The sequence below is a fragment of the Bubalus kerabau genome, chromosome 17 (genome assembly GCF_029407905.1).
Source record: "Bubalus kerabau isolate K-KA32 ecotype Philippines breed swamp buffalo chromosome 17, PCC_UOA_SB_1v2, whole genome shotgun sequence".
Taxonomy (NCBI): domain Eukaryota; kingdom Metazoa; phylum Chordata; class Mammalia; order Artiodactyla; family Bovidae; genus Bubalus; species Bubalus kerabau.
This window is the reverse complement of record NC_073640.1, coordinates 26799870-26820999: the sequence shown is the minus strand read 5'-3', so window position 1 is coordinate 26820999 and position 21130 is coordinate 26799870. Positions and strand designations below refer to the sequence as shown.

The following is a 21130-nucleotide window of genomic DNA, read 5'->3' as shown; positions in this document are numbered from 1 at the left end:
ACTGATGCTGAAACTGAAGCTCCAATACTTTGGTCACCTGATGTGAAGAACTGACTCCTTGGAAAACACCCTGATGCTGGGAAAGATTGAAGGCAGGAGGAGGAGGGGACAACAGAGGGTGAGATGGTTGGTTGGCATCATTGGCTCAATGAACATGAGTTTGAGCAAGCTCAGGGAGTTGGTGATGGATAGGGAAGCCTGTTGTGCTGCAGTCCATGGAGTTGCAAAGAGTCAGACATGACTGAGTAACTGAACTGAACTGACTGACAGTACAGTATGGGCCAATCAGAAAGGACACCAAGTGAAGCCCTTGTCTGTGCCAGCTACTCATTGCAAGATGAGAAAAGGTGAGGGTCTGGGGGAGGCACAGGAAGCCAGGATGGCTGGCAAGATGGAAGGGGGCTTATGTTAGTCACTCAGTCATGTCCAGCTCTTCGAGACCCCATGGACCATAGCCCACCAGGCTCCTCTGTCCATGGAATTCTCCAGACAAGAATAATGGAGTGGGAAGCCATTCCCAGGAAAGAATTGCCTGCAATGCAGGAGACCCAGGTTTGATCTCTGGGTCGGGAAGATCCCCTGGAGAAAGGAATGGCTACTCACTTCAGTATTCTTGCCTGGAGAATCCCCATGGACAGAGGAGCCTGGAAGACTGCAGTCCATGGGGTCACAAAGAGTTGGACATGCCTGAACGGCTAAGCACACAAATACCACCAGGGAAGCCCTATTTATCACCTGGCTTGGGGAGGGTTTCATTTTTAAATGACCAGGACAAGTTGGACCGCACACCATATCTGGATATGGTTGAACATCACCCATGATATTCAATCTCCAAATTCTGCTGAGGACAACAATGAAGCTGTGGGAGGTCAAGTAACCTTCTCAAGGACAACCCAGTAGGCAGTGACAGGCCTGAACTAGAAGCCAGTTTAAGTCTTGAAGACCCCAAAGTGCCACATCCTTAACCACCGTGCTGACTGCAGAGATGTCTGTAAGCTGAATTCAGTTAAGTCCCAGGCTGGCCCAGAGTTTCTTTCCCAAGATCCCAAGGAGATATTGCAGGATCCAGTTTGAGTTAAGGTAGAGCTGCCAGATTTAGCAAATAAAAAATACAGGATGCTCAGTTTAATTTGAATTTCAGATAAACAACCATAATATTTTTGCATATTTTAGCATATTGCACAGCACAGTTATAATAAAAGATTATTCATCATTGATCTGAAATTCAAATTTAACTGGACATCCTGTATTTTATCTGGCAAATCTAAGTGGTGGGTGAGGGAATAGACACAGGGGTGCCAAGACATTTCAATTCAGAAAGATTTTCTTTCCTAGGCACTCCGTTCTTGGAGGCTGCTAGGTCTCAGGGCAGTAGGAATCCTTCTAACCTCACCCCTTGTACCTTCTTGATTCTGAAGTCAAAACGCTAGGCCTGAGGGTCATCTAAGCTATAATTCTGCCTGTTCTGGTCCTCTCTCCACACAAAAAGGCAGAACCCACGGCACAGTGGCTTGGCTTTAAAGCCCGGGAACACGGTCCGCCAGGCATGTCCTCCTTTCTGAAGCACATGGAAACTATTCCCTTCCAGAAGGTCTTCATGGTTAGTCTGCTGCGAGTCTCGGTGTTTCAGCTGCAGTTATAATTTCTGTAGCACCCACCACCCTCCCCCAACCCCGCCCCAACTCAGATGGTATTTATTAGAACATTGCTTTTGAAAAGAAAACTGCATCTTAATTAAAGGTTGGCGATCCAAAGCCTGTTTGCAGATGAGAAAAATTAAACAACTACTATGAACAGGGCCGTGAGTCTCCTGTTGGTTAAAACCCCATCCACACGATGAGGCTCTTGCATGTTTCAGGCCATCCCCTCATCTTCATCATATGCTGTGTGTATGACATAGAAATGAACCACAAGGCTAAAGAGAGCAGCTTTCAGAGCAAAAATGGGCTTGTCTTCTATTTTAATCATTCCCCTTCATGGGCTGCAGCCCAAACACAGTGCCTGGGGTGGGGGCGGGGATGGGGTTATTGAAGGTTGTTTGTGCTGGGTCTTCGTTGCTGCGTGCGCTTTCTCTAGTTGCGGTGAGCAGGGGCGACACTCCAGTTGTAGTGCACGGGCTTCTCATCGTGGTGTCATCTCAGGCTCCGAGGGTGTGTGGGTTTCAGTTGCTGCATCATGTGGGCTCAGTAGTTGTAAGTCAGGAGCTCAGTTGCTCTGCAGCATGTGGAATCTTCCCAGACCAGGGATCAAACCTGTGTCTCCTGCGTCCACTGAGCCACCTGGGAAGCCCAGGGAAGGTTGTTTGATGTCCAGAAATTGGCCTCACTGTGCAGCCCAGTGGGTTGTAAACTGACCCACTGGTGTGGATAGTGGTTTCTGAGATTAGGTGGAGGCTGGAAGAATCTGACCTTTGTCTCACTTCTGAACCAAGACGGACTTAAGCTGGTGGAGAATAAAAAAACCCCTTCTCTGGGGGGCTTCTTAACTTGAAGCCCATGGAGCAGAAGCTGCCTGAAGGATTCCTGGGGGAGGATTCAGGGAGTCTGTGAACTTAGATGGGAAAATGTATATATCCATGCCCTCCTCCAGAGGATCTTCCCAACCTTCCCAACAGGTCTCCTGCATTGCAGGCAGATTCTTTACCATCTGAGCCACCAGAGAAGCCTGTATACACACACACACACACACACACACACTCTCACACACATGCACACACAAACACACACACATTAATTTTTTTCTAACTTCCAATTGAAAGTTAGCATTTCCTCCAATTCTGAATGTAGGTAACAAACCATGACTGTATTGGCACTGCATGTGGCTTTTGTCATCAACAGAAATCACAGATATTTAATATCATATTATAGTTGCTCCAGGATATCTTAAAATGGACTCATTACTATCTTGAAATTATAATAACTGTAAGATCCACTTCTCTATCTTGTTATTTAAAGGTTAATAGAAGCATATGAATTCTTATATCTTTAAACTTACTTGAATAGCTGTCCTTTAATATGATTTTTTCTTTGTAATCCTATTTTAAAATTTTATGCCTTTAAACACATTACTTGTAGGGAACCTTGAAGACTTCACGTTAAGTGAAATAAGCCAGTCACAAAAGGACAAATGCTGTATGATCCTACCTGTCTAAGATACCCAGAGGAGTTGACTTCATAGAGACAGAAAGTAGAATGCTGGTTGCCAGGTGCTGGCGGGAGGGGGAATGGAGCGTTAGTGTTTCATGGGGACAGAGTTTCAGTTTGGGCAGATGAAAAAAAGGTCTGGAGATGCTGGTGGAGATGGTAGCACAGTAGTGTGAATGTACTTAATGCAACTGAACTGCACACTTAACCCTGGATAGAGAGACTAACGCTGAAACATATATTAGCATATGTAAAACAGCCAGTCAGTGGGAATTTGTTGTGTGATGCAGGGAGCTCAAACCCCGTGCTCTGTGACAACCTAGAGGGGTGAGATGGGGTGGGAAGTGGGAGGGAGGTACAGAAGGGAGGGCAGGAATGTATACCTATGGCTGATTCATATTGATGTATGGCGGAAACCAATACAATATTGTAAAGCAATTATCCTTCAATTAAAAACAAATTAATTAAAAAACTGGATAGAATGGTAAATTTTATGTGATGTAATTTATCACAATTTTTAAAAAGCCATGGAAACAATACAGATATTTTCAAATCACATACAAAAAAAAGACACTGTTCTGTAAAAGTATGCATGCTACTCACTAGGCTAAGACACCCTGATTTGAGGGGAACTGCCCTTTCTCATACCTGTGTATCTTCCCCAGTCTGTTTTACTTGGAGGAAACTTCCTCCCTCTTTAGGGCTCAACTCAAAGGCCGCTGGCCTGATGGCTGCTGTACTGTCCCCAGGGCTCACCTGGGGATAAATTCTTCCTGTCCCTCTAAACATCCTTCTAGCATCCCAGGTGGACCCTGCTGCCTACCAAGAGCCTGAGGCTTTGCTCTCTGCTTAAGTTAGGGTTTTTTGGCAAGTGTCAGAGAAGTGTTCAAGCCATCTTAGTACCAAACTGAGACTTCCTCCTTGGTGCAATGAGGAAACTTGCTTTCTGTGTCAATATCACTTAATGCTTTGTCCACATACATCTTGAGGTAACTCCCCACATTTTGTGAGACATTTACATCATCTTAGTGAATCTACAGATCCTAGGAGGTTTGTACTATCAGGAATAGCATTTTACAGATGAGGAACCAAGATTCAGAAAGGTGAACCGGTTTAACCCCAGAGGGTTTTTTGTTTGTTTGCATTGATCATCTTTCTGTAGCGGTGTTCCCTAGGAGAAGCCCAGGGCTTCATTAGAGGAGGTTCACTTCTCATCAGAGAATCTGACTTTGAAACAGACAGAGAAAAATGACGGACGAAACAAGGAAGGGTTGCCAGATCCTCAGAGTGGGAAGGAGGACCTAGTTTGTCTTCCCTGTTTTAGATGAGGACACACGGGGCGGGCATGTGGAAGAGCTGAGCCCATACTGCCTGAGCCCTAGAGCCCTGGCACCAGCTCAAGTGCTCGTCCAGCTTCCATCCTCACCCATGTTCTATGAACTATGGTTACTTCTTCAATCTGAGGCCCGGTGATGGAGGGAATGGGAGAGAGGATCTGGGTCTGACCATGTCCTGATTCTCAGAATCCATGTCACCTCTTGGATTGATGCCTAAATCGCAGTCACAATCACTGTGTGAACCCACTGATGTAGATTTTCTCAGTGATTCCAAACTTGCATCACCCGTGGCTCCCTTTATGCTGGTGGTGGTTTAGCCATTAAGTCGTGTCTGACTCTTGCGACCCCATGGACTGCAGCCCGCCAGGCTCCTCTGTCCATGGGACTTTTCAGGCAAGCATACTGGAGTGAGTTGCCATTTCCTTCTCCAGGGGATCTTTCTAACCCACAGACAGAACCCATGTCTCATGAATTGCAGACTGTCTACTGCATTGCAGGTGGATTCTTTAGTGCTGAGCCTCTGGGGAAGCCTGGCTCCCTTTAAAACTTTGGCCATATTTGAATGTCATTGAATCTTATCTACCTAGTGCTTCTCCCCTCTCTTTAATGGACCTGTTTTTATTAAAACTTAAATCCATTTACTTACAAAGCAAAATTTATACCACCAGTGTAAATAGAAAACCAATAACCATATAAATTATTCTGATCAAAAAAATTTCTTAAATTCTACTCCAGTATTGCTGCCTAGAATAGACTCAGCACCTGAAGTCTTCCCTGTCTTTTTTAAGGCACAAATAAAACACATGTCAGGTGTTAAAGGCACACTCACATCAAATGGAGACTTTCTTGATATTATTAGGAGGGTTGAAAGGGAGTTTATAAGAACATAATGTACTAATTGTGCAAATCAATGCTATTTACTGTCTTATCTGAGCATCACCTAAAATCATTTTGGGTATCATCTGTGGGCTCTGTACATCTCCAAACACTCAGTTCCTCCTCGAGGCAGCCCTAAGCTACTAGTTAGTACTAGCAGTAGTCAGCCAGTATGAGTTAGTACTACTAGTGGTTAACACTAGTATGAGTTAGTACTACTAGTACTTAGTACTAGAACTAGTTAGTACTACCCCATTTGATGGAGACTGGCAGATTGGTTAACCTGAGGTGGCACAACCAGCAGGGGCATCTTAGCTCTCTTTGATTCTTCAGTTGGGGCTCCTCTCCCCCCGGCTGCCTGACCACAGTGGTGTTTTGTTTCAAGGCTACAGCCCCCAAGGAAAGGAGCATTCTGCAGCGCCCTGTGGCTCCTCAGGAGCTGCTGAGGCCAGGTGTCCATCCAGGCGCAGCCTTCACTGGAAGGGGCCCTGTGGAGAGACGGAGTGCTGGCTGGCAGGCTGTTACTCAGGCCAGCGATGTGCATGGGCCTCCTTAGCGCATGAGGAGGACATTGATGCTGGAAAGCAGGAGAGGGCAGAGGGGAGGGAGATGAAGGCAAGGCACAGAGAGGAGAGAGGCACTTCAGGGTCTTCACCTGAAGAATAGGGCTGAGAAAACCTGCTTCAGGTCTGCTCTCTATGGCTGTGAGTCTGTTTCGTAGGTAAGTTCTTTGCGTCATGTTTTAGATGCATGTATAAGTGATATCACATGGTGTGTGTCTTTCTCTGCCTGACTTACTTCACTTAGTATGATCATTTCTAGGTCCAGCCATGTTGCTGCAAATGGCATTATTTCATTCTTTTTTAATGGCTGAGTAGTATTCCACTGTATATATATGTACCACATCTTCTTTATCTGTAATGGGAAAGAGTATGGAAAAGAATATATATGTATAACTGAATCACTTTGCTGTACAGCACAAATTATCACAGCATTGTAAATCAACTATACTTCAATAAAATAAATTAAAAAAAAACCCTATTTCATAGGATGGATGATTGTGGGGAGGATTTGAGCACATAGTAGGTGCTTAACTCTCCCTCTTCCCTCCCTCCCTCCCACTCCCCTCCTCTTCTCTCCTCTCTGCTCTCCTATCTCTCTCTCTCTCTCTCTCTCTCGTGTGTGTGTGTGTGTGTGTGTGTGTGTGTACTTAGTTGCTCAGTCACGTCCGACTCTTTGCAGCTCCATGGACTGCAGCCCGCCAGGCTCCTCTGTCCATGGGATTCTCCAGACAAGAATACTGGAGTGGGTTGCCATGCCCTCCTCCAGGGGATCTTCCCAACCCAGGGATCAAACCCAGGTCTCCCGCATTGCTGGCGGATTCTTTACTGTCTGAGCCACCAGGGAAAACCAAGAATACTGGAGTAGGTAGTCTACCTTTCTCCAGGGGAATTTTCCCAACCCAGGAATCAACCCAGGGTCTCCTGCATTGCAGGCGAATTTTTTACCAGCTGAGCTACCAGGGAAGCCCCCATTTCTCATGGGTACACACAAACATGCACGGATATTGTTTTAAGTGAAAATAGTTTGGAGCCAAGGTCTGCACTGACAAGAATAAATGTGACATGTGGGACAAGAAAGACACTGGCAGAGCCACTTGAGTTTCAGGACAGTCTTATCAGAAGGTGGAATAAGGGGTCCCAAAGAGGTACCCTGCAAAGTGGACCAAGAAGTCCCTCACGGCCAACAGCCTGTAATGTCACAATTGGAACCTCATGCTTTTGAGTTTGGCTCCAGCTTCTCTTCTGTGGGTTCCCTAGAGAAATGCAAGAGCTGACACATAAAGCAGAAATGGATATGTCAGATGTCTTCTTTCAAAAGAGACCCTGGGAAAGAGGGGGCTATTAATGGAAGGAACGGGCAAAGGACAGGATCCACCCCAAGGAGGTGTCTCTTCCTCACTGCACTGCAGGGTCCTGGGGCTTCTCCCAAGCCGAGGAGGGGTGGGTCTGTGGAAGCCCACGGATTGCAAGAGGGCAGAGGGAACCATTTTCAGGGTGCAGGGTGCGTGCTTGGCTGTCAGCTTCCTCCATTCCCATTTCTTATCTCCTGCGGGCGGAAAGGCGAGGCTGATGCGAAGGAGCAATTACACCCAGACCAGGCCTGCTTCTCATCGCTGGCAAACCACTTCCTCAAGCTCCCTTGAGTTCCGCACATCTGGCAGCTTGGTGGGCTTTTTCTCAGGACCTGGGAAAACACAAGCACAGCCATGCGGGTGTGCACGCTGTGTAAATACAGCCGAGGTGTGCCAAGAAGGGGTTGCGGGGGCGCCTGGGATCAGATGTTCTCAGTCGCTCTGTGCGCTTTAGTAAGCCTGTCTCCTCCACCAAGGCCTCTGTTTCCTGAGTTGTGAGCTTGCAGAGGGGAGAGGAGGCGAGCCGACGTCTCAGAACTCTTCTTGTGCTTAAAATTAAAACAAAAAATGATATGGACGCTGCTCTCAAATAAAAATACAGATACACAGGAAGGCACAGAGAAATACCGATGACTTTTATTGCTGGTACTGTAACCCCATTGCTCTAGGGCCAAATACATACCTAGACAATAAGAAAAATCCAACTCCACCATAGCATCTCAATTATCAGCCAAAGAGAGGGAGCCATGCCGACTTAAGGGCCGTATTACCTATCTATCTATCTTCCTGACCCAGGGATTAAACCCTGGGTCTCCTGCCCTGCAGGCAGATTCTTCACCCTCTGAGCCACAAAGGAAGCCCCAATCTATCTATTATCTATTTATCTATTTATTTTGGCCTCATGGCATGTGAGGTCTTAGTTCCTGGACTAAGGATTCAACCTGCATTGCAAGCTCAGAGCCTTAACCCCAGACTGCCAGGGAAGTCCCAAGGGCTGTATTTCTTTCTTTCTTTCTTTTTTTGCTTAGAAATAATGAGCTTAACCTGAACCCAGACATCAGAGTTCAGGCATAGGAGGCCTTGTTTCTTTTGCACTATATGGTATTCTTAAAAAATGGAGCAAACATTTTAATAATAAGATTTCCCATGAAAATCCCAATAACTGACCTCTCTAGAAAAGTCAACGGATCTGGGACCATCAGCTGGAATTCGGCCTGGCTGTCAAGGCCATAGTCTGTTCATCTTGATCCCTGCTAAGTGATATTATCTTCTCTTGTCACCTGCCCGGCCACGATGTTGGAGTTAGTGTTTTTGTTTTCCACGTAGAGTGTCTGAATCCTTGAGGTAGGAAGGGAGACACTCCTGTTGGAAGTGTTATCTTCTTCCCTGGTGACTGAAAAGGGCACAACCCAGAGCGTGCTCTGCTCTAACCTGTTGGGCTTTCCTGCCTCAGCCCAGAACAGGCCTAGTGCAGTCCCCTCCTCTTCGTTGGCTGTGAACAACGCCTGGGGACACACGGCTGTCTGAACCCTTAGGGAGCCTGATGGCCCCGCCCCACAGAAGCAAGTATCCGCCTGCCTGAGCAGGGCTGGGGTCCATGTGCGTCCCAGAAACATCCCAACCTCCCATTTGATCTGGGTTTCCTGCTCAACCTTGCAGCACCTACTGCCAACTTGTGGCTTTCATGTCTTCTGCCCCGGGCCTTTTTCCAACGTGTGAAATGCTTTCCCTTTTTTTCTGCAGGTGGGTCTTCATGCTTGCTGAAAGGTTTTGGAGAATTGAGGCTTTAGCAAAAAAAAAAAAAAAAAAAAGTGACTTTCTGGGTTGAGGGTTTTGCAAAAATGAATTTTCCCTCCTTGCTTTTTAAGATCCCTTCTGCCTTGCCTGTCTTAACTTCCTAGCTCTGTCCCCGGCTTGCCGTGCCCCAGTGGGGGCTGGAGGGGGATGGTGGGGGTTATTCCTTGGCCATGCCTGTGAGTCTACTGCTAAACACGGCAGGAGAGTCACTGAAGAGAAGAGCCTGCATCGGACTTCCCAGGTAGGAAAGCACCAGGCACATTCTATAGAATGTTTGGTGGGCAGGAACAGAAGGTACCTTGGGCATACGTTTTAGGGGATTTTTGACTGAGGGATGGTGAGAGAGGAGAAGAAGCAAGGCTCTGAGTGCCAAGGGCTGTGGTACCATGCTATACTTTATCCTGAGGCCACTGGAACTGATGAAGGTTTAAAGCCACAGAACGATGCAGTCAGATCTGAGTTTTGGAAATGTCAACGGACTGACTGGAAGAGAGACAAGAAAAGCAGAAAGAAAACAACAAGCGCCCACACAGGAGACAGTGGTTGAACTAGATGATGGTGGTGGCCTGATGGCGGGCGGTAGGTGAGGACATGCGCTTGACTGGAGGGACAGGTCTCTGGATCACGCATGGAGGAGAAGGAAGAGGGATGAAATGGAGGTGATCCCAGCATGCGTTACCTGATCCTGGACATCATGACTCCAGTAAGGGGAGCAGCTCAATGAAAAACCCAGTGAGTCTGGTTCGATGCTTAAATAAGTAATTTGTATATAAAACAAAAGATGCAGTTTTGGATTTTTGGTACCAATCTGCACATTCTCCACATTATTTACGGGTGTGCATGTGTGATTTTTGAACTCATGAAACATTCATGCTGTGTTGGCATACACAGTACCTTGGTATCAAGGAAAAGTCCTTTCCTTTCTGCCCTTGCTGCCAGAAGCATCACTTTAGCCTTCCAAGCCTGGCTGAAATGTCATCTCTCCCAGGCAGAACTCCTCCCAGGTTCTGATTTCATAGCCGCTCTCATCCCGTGGCCCTAGGGTTCACTGTCCCTGTCTCTCTCTCAGTGATAAGCATATTGATTTAATCTTTAAATCTGCCATCTGGCACAGTGTTAAATATATGGAAATTGTCACTAAAAGTTGAAGAAGGAATCCGTGATATTTTTATATCCTTCTTACAGCTTTAGATTCAAGGCACAAAGAAATGCAGCCACTGGTCCCAGACCAGACAGAGCTCTTAGACCAGATCCCCAGGGACTTTCCTTCAGCTTTGACCTTTCCCTCCTGACTTCACATTCATGTCTTACACCCAAACACATATCTGCCCCATGCAGTGATTTAGAAGTTAGAGCCCATGTGGAAATTGGGAATTTTCACTCTCGGTTTGAATTTTCTGTTTCTTTGGATAAGTCAGAAGAGCTGGAGACATTGAACATGACCCTTTTCTGATTTCCCACACTCCCAACCATTCCCCAAGTTTCCCCGAACGCTAGGGAGGGAAGACAGTAGCTGTGTAGTATAGTGCGTGTATTGTTGTTGTTGTTTTCCTGCATAGGGGAACATTATTATACAGTCATGGCTTTAACAGATGTGGATGTAAAATGAAACTGGAGTGGGCCTTGTGTTTGGAGAGGATGATTGAGGACATATTTTTTTTGGCAGAAGTAATGGCTGTTCCTATGTGCTATATTTAATATGCAAAGGATCCTGTTTCCCTCACTTTCACCATAAGTCCTATGCCCAAGGACCCAGGCATCAAGGTCCCTCGCACAGAGGCAGCTGGACACAGTGGTTAGGAGTATGGCTTTCTGGGTGACCTTGGGCAACTTCCTTAGAAATCTGCCTCTGTTTTCTCATCTGCAAAATGGGGTGATAATAATAAATCATACTTCCTGGAGGTGGTTGTGAGGATTGAATGAGGCAAAAAGTGTAAAGAGCTCAGAAGAGGGGACTTCCCTGGTGGCCCAGTGGTTGGGACTTTGCCTTCTAATGCAGGGGTTGCGGGTTTGATCCCTGCTTGGGGAGCTAAGATCCCACATGCTTCCCGACCAAAAAATAAAACAGAAGCAATATTGTATCAAATTCAATAAAGGCTTTTAAAAAAATTGTCCACATCAAAAAAATCTTTAAAAAAGCTCAGAAGAGCCCCTAATCCCTAGCAACTACACAGAGGAAAGAAAAGATTTTTGTGACTATGGTGCATGGCAGTATATTGGCATTCACTTACTAGTTCATTTATTTGGTAAACATCTGTTGATAGATGATCTTGAAAAATGCCGGACTATAAATTTTAAAGGTTTCTTGGTCTAGGTCTATAACACAGTGGTTCTCAATCATGATGTATATGGACTCATCTGGAGAATTCTGGAATAGTGCTGATTCTGGGGGTCCCCACCCAAGACTGAACAGCAGATGCCCAGGAGCAGAATCCATGACCCCCACAGTGATGAACCATGTCAAGTTGTGGTCTGGATGGGGCACTGTCCTCAAGTGCTTCCTTAAATTTTGAACCCTGGTGCCTCATTTGCTTCAACTGATCCCTGCCCTGGCTCAGACCTCTAGAACAGAAACTCCATGAGAGCAAAGTTTTTGTTTATTTTTTTGGTCTATTTTTTTCCCTTGTTCTAGCCCCAGGAACTGGAAAAGCAGTGAATACATAGTATGCCCTCAGTAAAAATTTATCAAAAGAAGAGATGAATGAATGATTCAGCAGCCTAAAGTGGAGGCTACGGCTGCCCCTTTGCTGGAGACAGCCGTGTTTGCTCTCTATAAGCCGGAGGGGTGCAGCTCAGATGGTCAGTGTTCTAGAGGGAACCTTGGAGGTCAGTTGAGACACCAAGTCAGAGGCATTTGGTTTCATCATCAAGGTGTTTGCCTTTCCTGCATCCCTCTTGAACTCATATTTCTTTACGTCAATTCATGTTTACACATCTATATTTTTCCGACAAAGAAACCTTAAAAAATTAGTTCTGTAAAGGAAAAATTACTTATACTTGCCATAAATAGGTAACTGTAAACATAATGAAAAAATAAAGAAATCATGTTATTAATTTCAGCTGGAAACTATTGCCTGTGGAGGCATGGGAACCTGAGTCCTCTTCTTATTATGATAGCAGGAGATCTAAGAACGTAAGAGAGGTGTTAAAGACATACTAGTTTTGGACTGGAGACTTTCTATTGGAGGGAATCAGAAAGCTTGAAAGAAAGCTCAAAAGTGATATGTTTTCCCCTCTGTGCATCGGCGTGATTTAATGCCATATTTATATTTATCCCCTGATCCCATCCATATGGTACCCAAGCATCATTGTATCCATCCCACTGGGGAAATCCTCAGCTAGTCCAACCTTCTCATTTTACAAGACTTAAGCTCAAAGAGGAGAAGGGTTCACCCAATGTCTCATTCATTTTTTCATCCATGTGTCCATTTGACTTCTATCTGTGGATCACCTCTAATATACCTGGCACCATGACCCAGGCAGACCAAGTCTCAGTCACCATGGAGCTACCATCCCAGGGGGAGAGGAGACTGTATCCCAGGTCCCTGGTTCCTTGTCTGGTGCTCCTCTCCTGCTCCTTCCCATCCACCTGAAGGTGTTTCATAATTTCCATCCATACCCTGCTTTCACAGATGACTTTCAAAGATGCCTTAAACATCTTTTCATTTTACTAAAACAGCTAGGGCTTTCCTGGTGGCCCAGTGATTAAGAATTTGCCTTTCGAAGCAGAGGATACAAGTTCGATCCCTCATCTAGGAAGATCCTACATGACGCAGAGCAACTAAGCCCATGTGGAACAACTACTGAGGCTGTGCTCTGGAGCCCAGGAGTCACAGCTACTGAAGCCTGCTCACCCTTGAGCCCGTGCTCCGCAACAAGAGAAGCCACGGCAATGAGAAGCCTGCACACTGCAACTAGGGAGTAACCCTCAGTCCCCGAGACTAGAGAAAACCTGTGTGCCGCAGTGAAGACCCAGCACAGCCAAGAAAATTTAAAAAAAAAAGCAGATACATTTTCCCTCCATCTAAGGCTCTTCATCTCGGCAACACACACTTGGAGAACGCTGCTAATTTCGGCGTCTGGCTTCCAGACCCAGACGTCAAAACAACTACCTTTCATCTCAGGTTTGTAACACAGAAAACCTTCAATATTAGGAACAGATAGCCTCAAAGGTGGGTTCATATCTCTCAGCAAGATTGCTGTAACTTAACTCTCCCGCGCCCGATCAAGGCTTTCTCTCTGCCTTGTAGGTATTTTAATACAAATGTTCCTTTCATTTGACTGATTGAAGGTCTCCAACCTGCAATAAATGAAACATCTGATCCCCTTGAATCCAAATCACTTTTTCTTTGATTTTCTTTTACTTCTATTTCTTCGTCCTTTGTTCTACAGCTCGAGTCAAATTTCCCTTTAGAAATTGAAAGAATGTGTGTGGGGTTTTCCTGCCTTTTAAAAAAAAACCCAGGCTCTAGTGAAACTGCTGGCTCGTGGACTAGAATATTAAGATCGAATTCAATGGCTGCCTGTCTCCAACAATGTGAATTGCGGGTCATTATCCCCTCTACTCCCCCTTCCCGCCCCAGTATGGAGCAACAGTCATCTGCATTAACCTCTGTGTATAAGTCACCAAAGCTGACTTCCTGAGTAACCCCTAGGCTTGGGAGAAAATATGACTGAAGATTTTTTTGCTTGCTCAAAGAGCTTAGTTATCCATGCACAAAGGCTTACGTATTGGCATTTGGCTATGGAGGTGAGCATGTAATTGCATTTATAGTGACTTTTCCCATCCATAGTAATGGGCTCCCAGTTTCAGGCAAAGCAGGCTCGTACTTAGGTATATTAGCAGCTGGAGATCTTCACCTTCCAACTTTGCTGGCAACATGGACAACACTGACAAGTACAAGTTCAGGCAGCTGCCGAATCCAGGTTACTCTGGTATCGTTTTCAAGGAACACTTAGGCTCAGTCTGACTCTGCTTTCACAAATGGCCCACGTGGCCATTTTAGGACAAATGTACGTGGGTATTATCTGAAAGGGTTCAGGCTTTAAAATCAGACAGCCCTAGGCTGGACGTCTGGCTACATCACAATGTAATATGTGGTCCTCAGACAAGTCAACTAACTTCTCTGAGCCTTTAGTTCCACCATCTATAAAATAATGACAGTAGCTATTACGATTGAGATATTACAATTAAAAAAAAAGTTGTGTCATAAGGATGCAACTAAGAAAAGAGATCTTACTTCATTCTCCTCTCTCTGGAAGGAAAAGGCCACTGCAATTTCTTGTTTGGATGTATTTTTTCCATGTTTCCTAAATAATTTTGGTGGCCAATGTGGTGAATTAAGGCAGGAAGTTGTTTCAATGAGACAAGACCTTTGATCTTCAGTTGGTACCTTGGAATGGCCCAGAGTTACTAGTGTTACAGAATAACCCCAGGGTGATTTAGATTGAAGTTAGCTACCCATCTCATTGTAATAAAAAGTTTGAGAGAATGAGAAAGAGAGAGAAAGAGAGGTTGACTGGTGCTTTCCTAAATGCCAACATGACTGGCACATGTTCCAAGTTGACCACAGATAACCTGAGTTGGAGATGTGAATCTGAAGGGGTATTTATAGACCTGGTGTCCTGGCTGGTGCAATTGACTATGCAAGCTATGGCAGCATCCTGGCCCCAGGCTTTCAGTAACCCCAGCTCAGGTGAATGGAGGAGGATTTGGTGTCCCCATCAGGAAGGCTCTAGGTCAGGCTGATTCCCCTGTTGATACATTTCCAGGAGCTCAGCCCAGGGCTGTGTTGGGAGAGTGTGTGTAAGCTCTTTCATGCATCCTGTTGCTAGTTTTAAAGGGTCTCGTCATCCTTAACGCTCTCTCAGCCACCCTCATCTCTCTCTTCCTTCTTCGCCTCCTTTCTTTGTTTTTCATCTCTGGCTATGTTTCAAGCACGATTGGAAGCCTGCTGGTGCGAGTTTGCGTGGAGGAGGTGAAGACGCCTCCTATCCTGCTTGGCGCTCGCAGGAAGGCAAACATCAAAAGGCCCTACGCCTGTTCCCCACGTGGCCCGGATCTTCCTGTATAATGTGGAGAGGAAATCGGGGCCTTTGTGCTTCCGTTGCTCAGATCGTATCGATTCAGTTTTCCCCTTCACTTCATTTGTAGTTGGAATGGTCCTTACAAGCAGGGCTGCTGTGGGTGAGGTGGAAGGTCAGGATGGGGAGAGGAAATGGGCTGAATGCCGGGGCTGGTAAAGACTGCTGGAGGTTTTGGAAATAAGGGTGGAGTGGAGGGAAAGTTGAGGGTAAACCTCTGGCCTGGGGATGGAGAGGGGCTGTGGTGTTAATCCCAAATGTCCCCAGTCTCCCCATAACTCAGATACTTTGTGTTCTGAATCCATAAAAGAAAGAGCTGGGACCAGATGAGTACTAACCACGACTCTTCAGCCACAACTTTATAATTCTGCACCTGGTGCTATCTCTTAGAATGTGGCCTTGGCCACCTCACTTTATCTCCAGGCCTCTCTCTCTCTCTTTTTTTTTCACTTGTAATTTTTTAAAATTTATTTTTAATTGGAGGATAATTGCTTTACAATGTTGTATTGGTTTCTGCCATACTACAATGTGAATCAGCTATAAGTATACATATGTCCTTGGAAGAAAAGCTCTGACCAACCTAGACAGCATATTAAAAAGCAGAGACATTACTTTTCCAATAAAAGTATGTCTAGTCAAAGCTACGGTTTTCCCAGTAGTTACGTGTGGATGTGAGAGTTGGACGATAAAGAAAGCTGAGCACTGAAGAATTGATGCTTCTGAACTGTGGTGTTGGAGAAGACTCTTGAGAGTCCCTTGGACTGCAAGGAGATCAAACCAGTCACTCCTAAAGGAAATCAGTCCTGGGTGTTCATTGGAAGGCCTGATGCTGAAGCTGGAACTTTGGCCACCTGATGTGAAGAACTGATTCATCGGAGAAGACCCTGATGCTGGGAAAGATTGAAGGCAGGAGGAGAAGGGGAGGACAGAGGATGAGATGGTTAGATGGCATCACTGACTTGATGGACATGAATTTGAGCAACCTCTGGGAGTTGGTGATAGGGAAGCCTGATGTGCTGCAGTCCATGGGGTCACAAAGAGTCAGACATGGCTAAACGACTGAACTGAACTGTCCCCTCTCTCTTGAACCTCCCTTGCATCTCCCATCCCAGCCCCTCTAGGTTGTCACAGAGCACCAGGTTGAGCTCCCTGTGCTATACAGCATCTTCCCACTAGCTACCTATTTTACATACGGTAATGTATATGTTTCAATGCTATTCCCTCATTTCATCCCACCTTTTAAAAAAAATATTTATTTGGCCAGGTCTGATCTTAGTTTCTTTGCAGTGTGTGAACTCTCTAGTTGTGACATGCAGGCTTAGTTGCTCCCCAGCATGTGGGATCTTAGTTCCCCAACCAGGGATCAAATCTGAGTCCTCTGCATTGCAAGGCAGATTCTTAACCGCTGGACCACCAGGGAAGGCCCTCTAGGCACCCTTTAAATCATCTCCATGCTGGAGGTTGTGAGGTGACTCAACAAGACAATATCCATGCCTGTGCTTAGCTGGTGCTTGGAGTAAAAGGGGAGCCCAATGCATTAAATATGCATCTCTTCTCTGTGACCCCTGTGTCCACACGGGGAGTGCCCAGGGAATTCTTAGTTTGGTATATTCGTTCTCTTATCATTTTAAGCTTTGTGGGCCATGTATGGTTTCTGTTGCACATTTTCCCTCTTCCCGCCCCCGCCCCCCCCCCCAACTCTTTTAAAATGTGAAAACCTGTCCTAGCTCACAGGCTGTATAAAAACATGCAGTGAACTGGAGCTGGCCTGTGAGCCATACTTTGCCAACCTTTGCCCCAGAGATTGATGAGTCTCAAATGCCAGCTTAGTCACTTACTAGCTGCGTGACACTGGACAAGTGATCTAGCCTCTCTGATCATCATTTTCTCCGTCTATCAAAAAGGGCTTGTAACTACTCTTCTCACAATAGTACTGTGAGAAAGATGTAAATAGATGACAACATTTAGCAGAATATCTGGCATACAGTTAGCACTTAATAGTGGTTTATTATTACTATTAATTTGCAGCTGGGAATTTAGAGCCTGCTTGGATTAGAGCTTGGTTGAGCATAGTTCTTTTTTTTTTTTTTTTTTTTTTGCCACAGGGTCAAAGGAGAAAGGTTCTCTGAGGACAAAGCCCAGGGCCTCTCTGGGCCAAAGATGCATGAATGAATTCCTTCCTTCCTTCACTCACTCACCCACAAACCTTTATTGAGGGTCTACAACATCCCAGAACTGGGGACATGGCAGAGTACAAAAGAGACCACATTACTACCCACAAGAAGTTCATATTCTAGTGGAGGGAGAGAGATGATACACGTGCAATGAGAAAGGCCTCAAGGGGAAGGTATTCTATGAACAGACACCTGAATGAAAGGATGGAAGGAGTCAGTCACATGAATGTTGGGAGAAAGAGAATTCCAGTCACAATAAGCAGGGTGTGCAAAGGCCCTGAGGCTGGAATATAGTTTTCCTGTAACAGAAACACATGGGAGCCAGAACACCAGGAACAGGTGATGAGGCCAGAGTTAAGTGTCCTAAAGGGAGATGGTGGATCAGATATCTGAGGAGGAGGCTGGGGAAGGGTTGCAGACCATGTAGGCCTTGTAGTCTTCATGTCCAAGGATGCTGGGGAGGAAGCCAGAATAATCTTTGCTCACTCCCTCTGCGGTTACTTCTTTCATCCAATCCATATCCACGCAGCTCCCACTCTGTGCCAGGTATTCTCCCCACTGTGTTATCACACACCGCCCTCCTTGCTCTCAAGGAACTCAGAACCAAATGGGGAGCCATTCATTCAGTAAATACCCCACTATAAGACCACTGCCCTGAAGAATGATGGCAGTAAGAGGCTCTAGGGGAGACTGAGCTAGCCTGGCAATCAGGGAAGGCTGCCTGAGAAAGGAAGAGTGAAGAGGAGAGCAGGGCATTTGGCAGGTGGCAGCGTGGTTCCTTCTAAGAGCTCAGAGAGGCCAATGAGGCTGGAGGTTGGAGAGTGAGGGGGAGTATGGCAGGCATGTGCACAAATCCATCAGATTTGGGATTTGTGCCCCCACATGAAGTGTAACCAGGGTGCTGTCAGAAGGGCGAAAGCCTTGGCAGTTCCCACTGCTGGGATCTGCCAGAACAGGCACCCTGAAGGTAAGGACATCGCTTAGTTCCCCTCCCGGCACTTGGTGCCTGACCTGGTCGACAGCAGGTGCAGGGTTAGTGTGATGTTGAGGGTCCCTCCCAACCAGTCTTCCCCCAGAGGGTCAGGATGGAACCCAACAATATAGAGACTTGGCCAAAGTGGAGGGCCATCCAAGTTCAGTTTGGAAGTGATGAGAATAAGGCTTAAAGCATCTGGCGGGTGGTGGTGGTTCTTTAATGAGCAATGAAAACGTGGCCATGACTTTACCCATCAAGTTTTCAAGATGACTTTTTTGTGGGGGTGGGAATTATACCACACAGCATGTGGGATCTTAGTTCCCTGACCTGGTATTGAACTCCTGCCCCCTGCTTAATGGCTGGACCACCAGGGAATTCCTTCTCAATGTGAGTTTTGACTGCCTTAGCTCCCTGCCTCCTTCCACACCTTGCCTCCAGCCTCTCTCCCTAATGATCCATCTATCCCCTCGAAGAGCCTATTTCCACAGTTCACTTGGGAAGGGACCCTCCAAGCTCTTTCCCACCTGAAGCCTCTGAAGGTCCTGTTGCTTGTGTTGTGGGCGCCTGTCCCCTCCACCCCGCTCCACCTTGATAATTTCCTTTTGTCCTTCTGCACCACTCGTCTCCTGCTCGGATAACCTTCCCAGAGCCCCCGGCCTGCACTATTCATCCCACAGCATCCTGTGCTTGTCCTGGGTGTCAGGTCATTAATTCCTTATTCTTGTCCTTTTCCTATTCCTCTCAGTAGTTTGTGGTCCCCTTTTCCTGGAACTGGGCCAGCACAGAGATGTGTTCAGTGACCAGCTACTGAATGAATGGATGGATGGATGGGTTTATGCGGTTTTAGGGCTGGATGAGCCCCCAACAACCTCATTCTTCCAAGAGAGCTTCAGAAAGAAGAGATTTTGCTTAACACTCCCTAGGCATATCTGCATTTTATGAGATGAAATAAAGCTTAGGCTAAAGGAATGCACCTCTTGTAATGGAGAAAATATTTTAAAAATATTAAATGCCTGTGGTTCTCATCCAACTCCTCTATAAATAATGTTGTCCACAGCCATTCCCCCGTGGCTGCTCCAATGAAGGGTGAATGTCACCTTGGGAATGACTATGATATGAGGGAGGAAATGCCCAGGCTGAACAGGAAAAGGAAGTAGAAAGACCCTTCTTGACAGGTGAGAGGTGAGAGGAAAATGAAGAGCAGGGTTGTGTAGGGGATGTGAGCATTGGGCCACCGGGGTTCTGACCGCCCTTCTTAGGGAGGAAATGCTGGGACCACAGCCTTTGCATACACAACAGCTTGAATGTCCGTCCAAGTGGGACAGATCACTGGGAGGCTTTGGTTCTGGGAGCATCAGCTGCCCTGCAGAGGGCGCCAGTGAGTATTCAGAAGACACTGAGTAAGTCTTTCCAAAGTCACAAACTCGGAGACTAGACAGGACTATTTTAACTCAGTGGAGATGCTTCAAACTGAAGAAGTGAAGTGGTCTTTAAGTAGCAAGTTTATCCATTCCTGAACCCTCCACCTATATCCCTGGTGGCAAGAGGCTCAGGGAAATGAGAAGATCAATTATACAAAATAAAGCTGCTACATTTTCTGTATACACTTAGTAGTAGTATGACTGGAATTGCAACCCCCTGCCTCCCCACCTTGTAATGGTAGTACCTTGCTGTTGTGTAGTCGCTAAGTCCTGTTTGCCTGTTTTGTGACCCCATGGACTACAGCCCACCAGGCTCCTCTGTCTAAGGAATTTTCCAGGCAAGAATACTGGAGTGGGTTGCTATTTCCTCCTCCAGGGCATCTTCCCAACCTAGGGATTGAACCTGGATGTCCTGCATTGTAGGCAGATTCTTTACCCATGAACCCATGGGAAGAGCCAATCTACCCGTGGGAAGATTGGTGGGCCTTAATATTACACCAAAATATGTTTGCCTGTTGGCACCATCCCAGCCACCCAACAATTCTAAGCCTGGTTTCTTCTGATTTTCCATGATGTGCTTTGCCTCTTCATCTTCCTCAGTCTCTTTTGCAGTGAAGATGCAGCACAGATTCTAACAGCAAATATGAAGTGGGAATCATGGAGCTGAGCTGGACAGTTTCTTAGTCTTCCAGCTCAGCTTCTCAAGACCCAGACATTTATCTGAGACCCTGATGTACAGGAGACACCAATGACCATGGGTGTGTGTGTCTTCATCCATCCACCCTTCCTTATGTCCTTCCTTATGTCCAGGATGGGCTGTCTCAGCCTCACCTGTCCATGTACAGATGCTGGGGCCTTGGCTCTATTCAACCAGTTCCCTCTTGGGTTCTATACACCTAGGCTCTCTAAATGAGTACACTGACTCCATCATTCTCTTACATTCTCTTGCCCACAGATCCCACTGCTGAATTAATACCTGGTCTTTCAGTTCCTGGCTCATCCTCTTAGTTCAGTTCAGTTCAGTCGCTCCGTCGTGTCTGACTCTTTGCAACCCCATGAACCACAGCACGCCAGCCCTCCTTGTCCACCACCAACTCCTGGAGTCCACCCAAACCCATGTCCATTGAGTTGTTGATGCCATCCAACCATCTTATCCTCTGTCGTCCCCTTCTCCTCCCGCCCTCAATCTTTCCCAGCATCAGGGTCTTTTCAAATGAGTCAGCTCTTCACATCAGGTGGCCAAAGTATTGGAGTTTCAGCTTCAACATCAGCCGTTCCAGTGAACACTCAGGACTGATTTCCTTTAGGATGGACTGGTTGGATCTCCTTGCAGTCCAAGGGACTCTCAAGAGTCACATCCTCTGGATCAATTACTCTCTGCTCTTACTAGAAGTTAAATATTCTTGT

General features: G+C 46.3%; 1 long non-coding RNA gene across 1 annotated transcript in view; it reads right to left on the bottom strand.

Moving 5' to 3' along the window:
• Positions 1 to 7610: 7610 nt before the first annotated feature.
• Positions 7611 to 21130, bottom strand: part of LOC129631349 (uncharacterized) — a 45421-nt gene continuing 31901 nt past the window's right edge. The window contains exons 4-5 of the long non-coding RNA XR_008704007.1: positions 8439 to 9055; positions 7611 to 7819 (exon numbers count right to left, since the gene is read on the bottom strand). This is a non-coding gene — a long non-coding RNA (uncharacterized LOC129631349). The remainder of the gene's footprint in view (positions 7820 to 8438; positions 9056 to 21130) is intronic.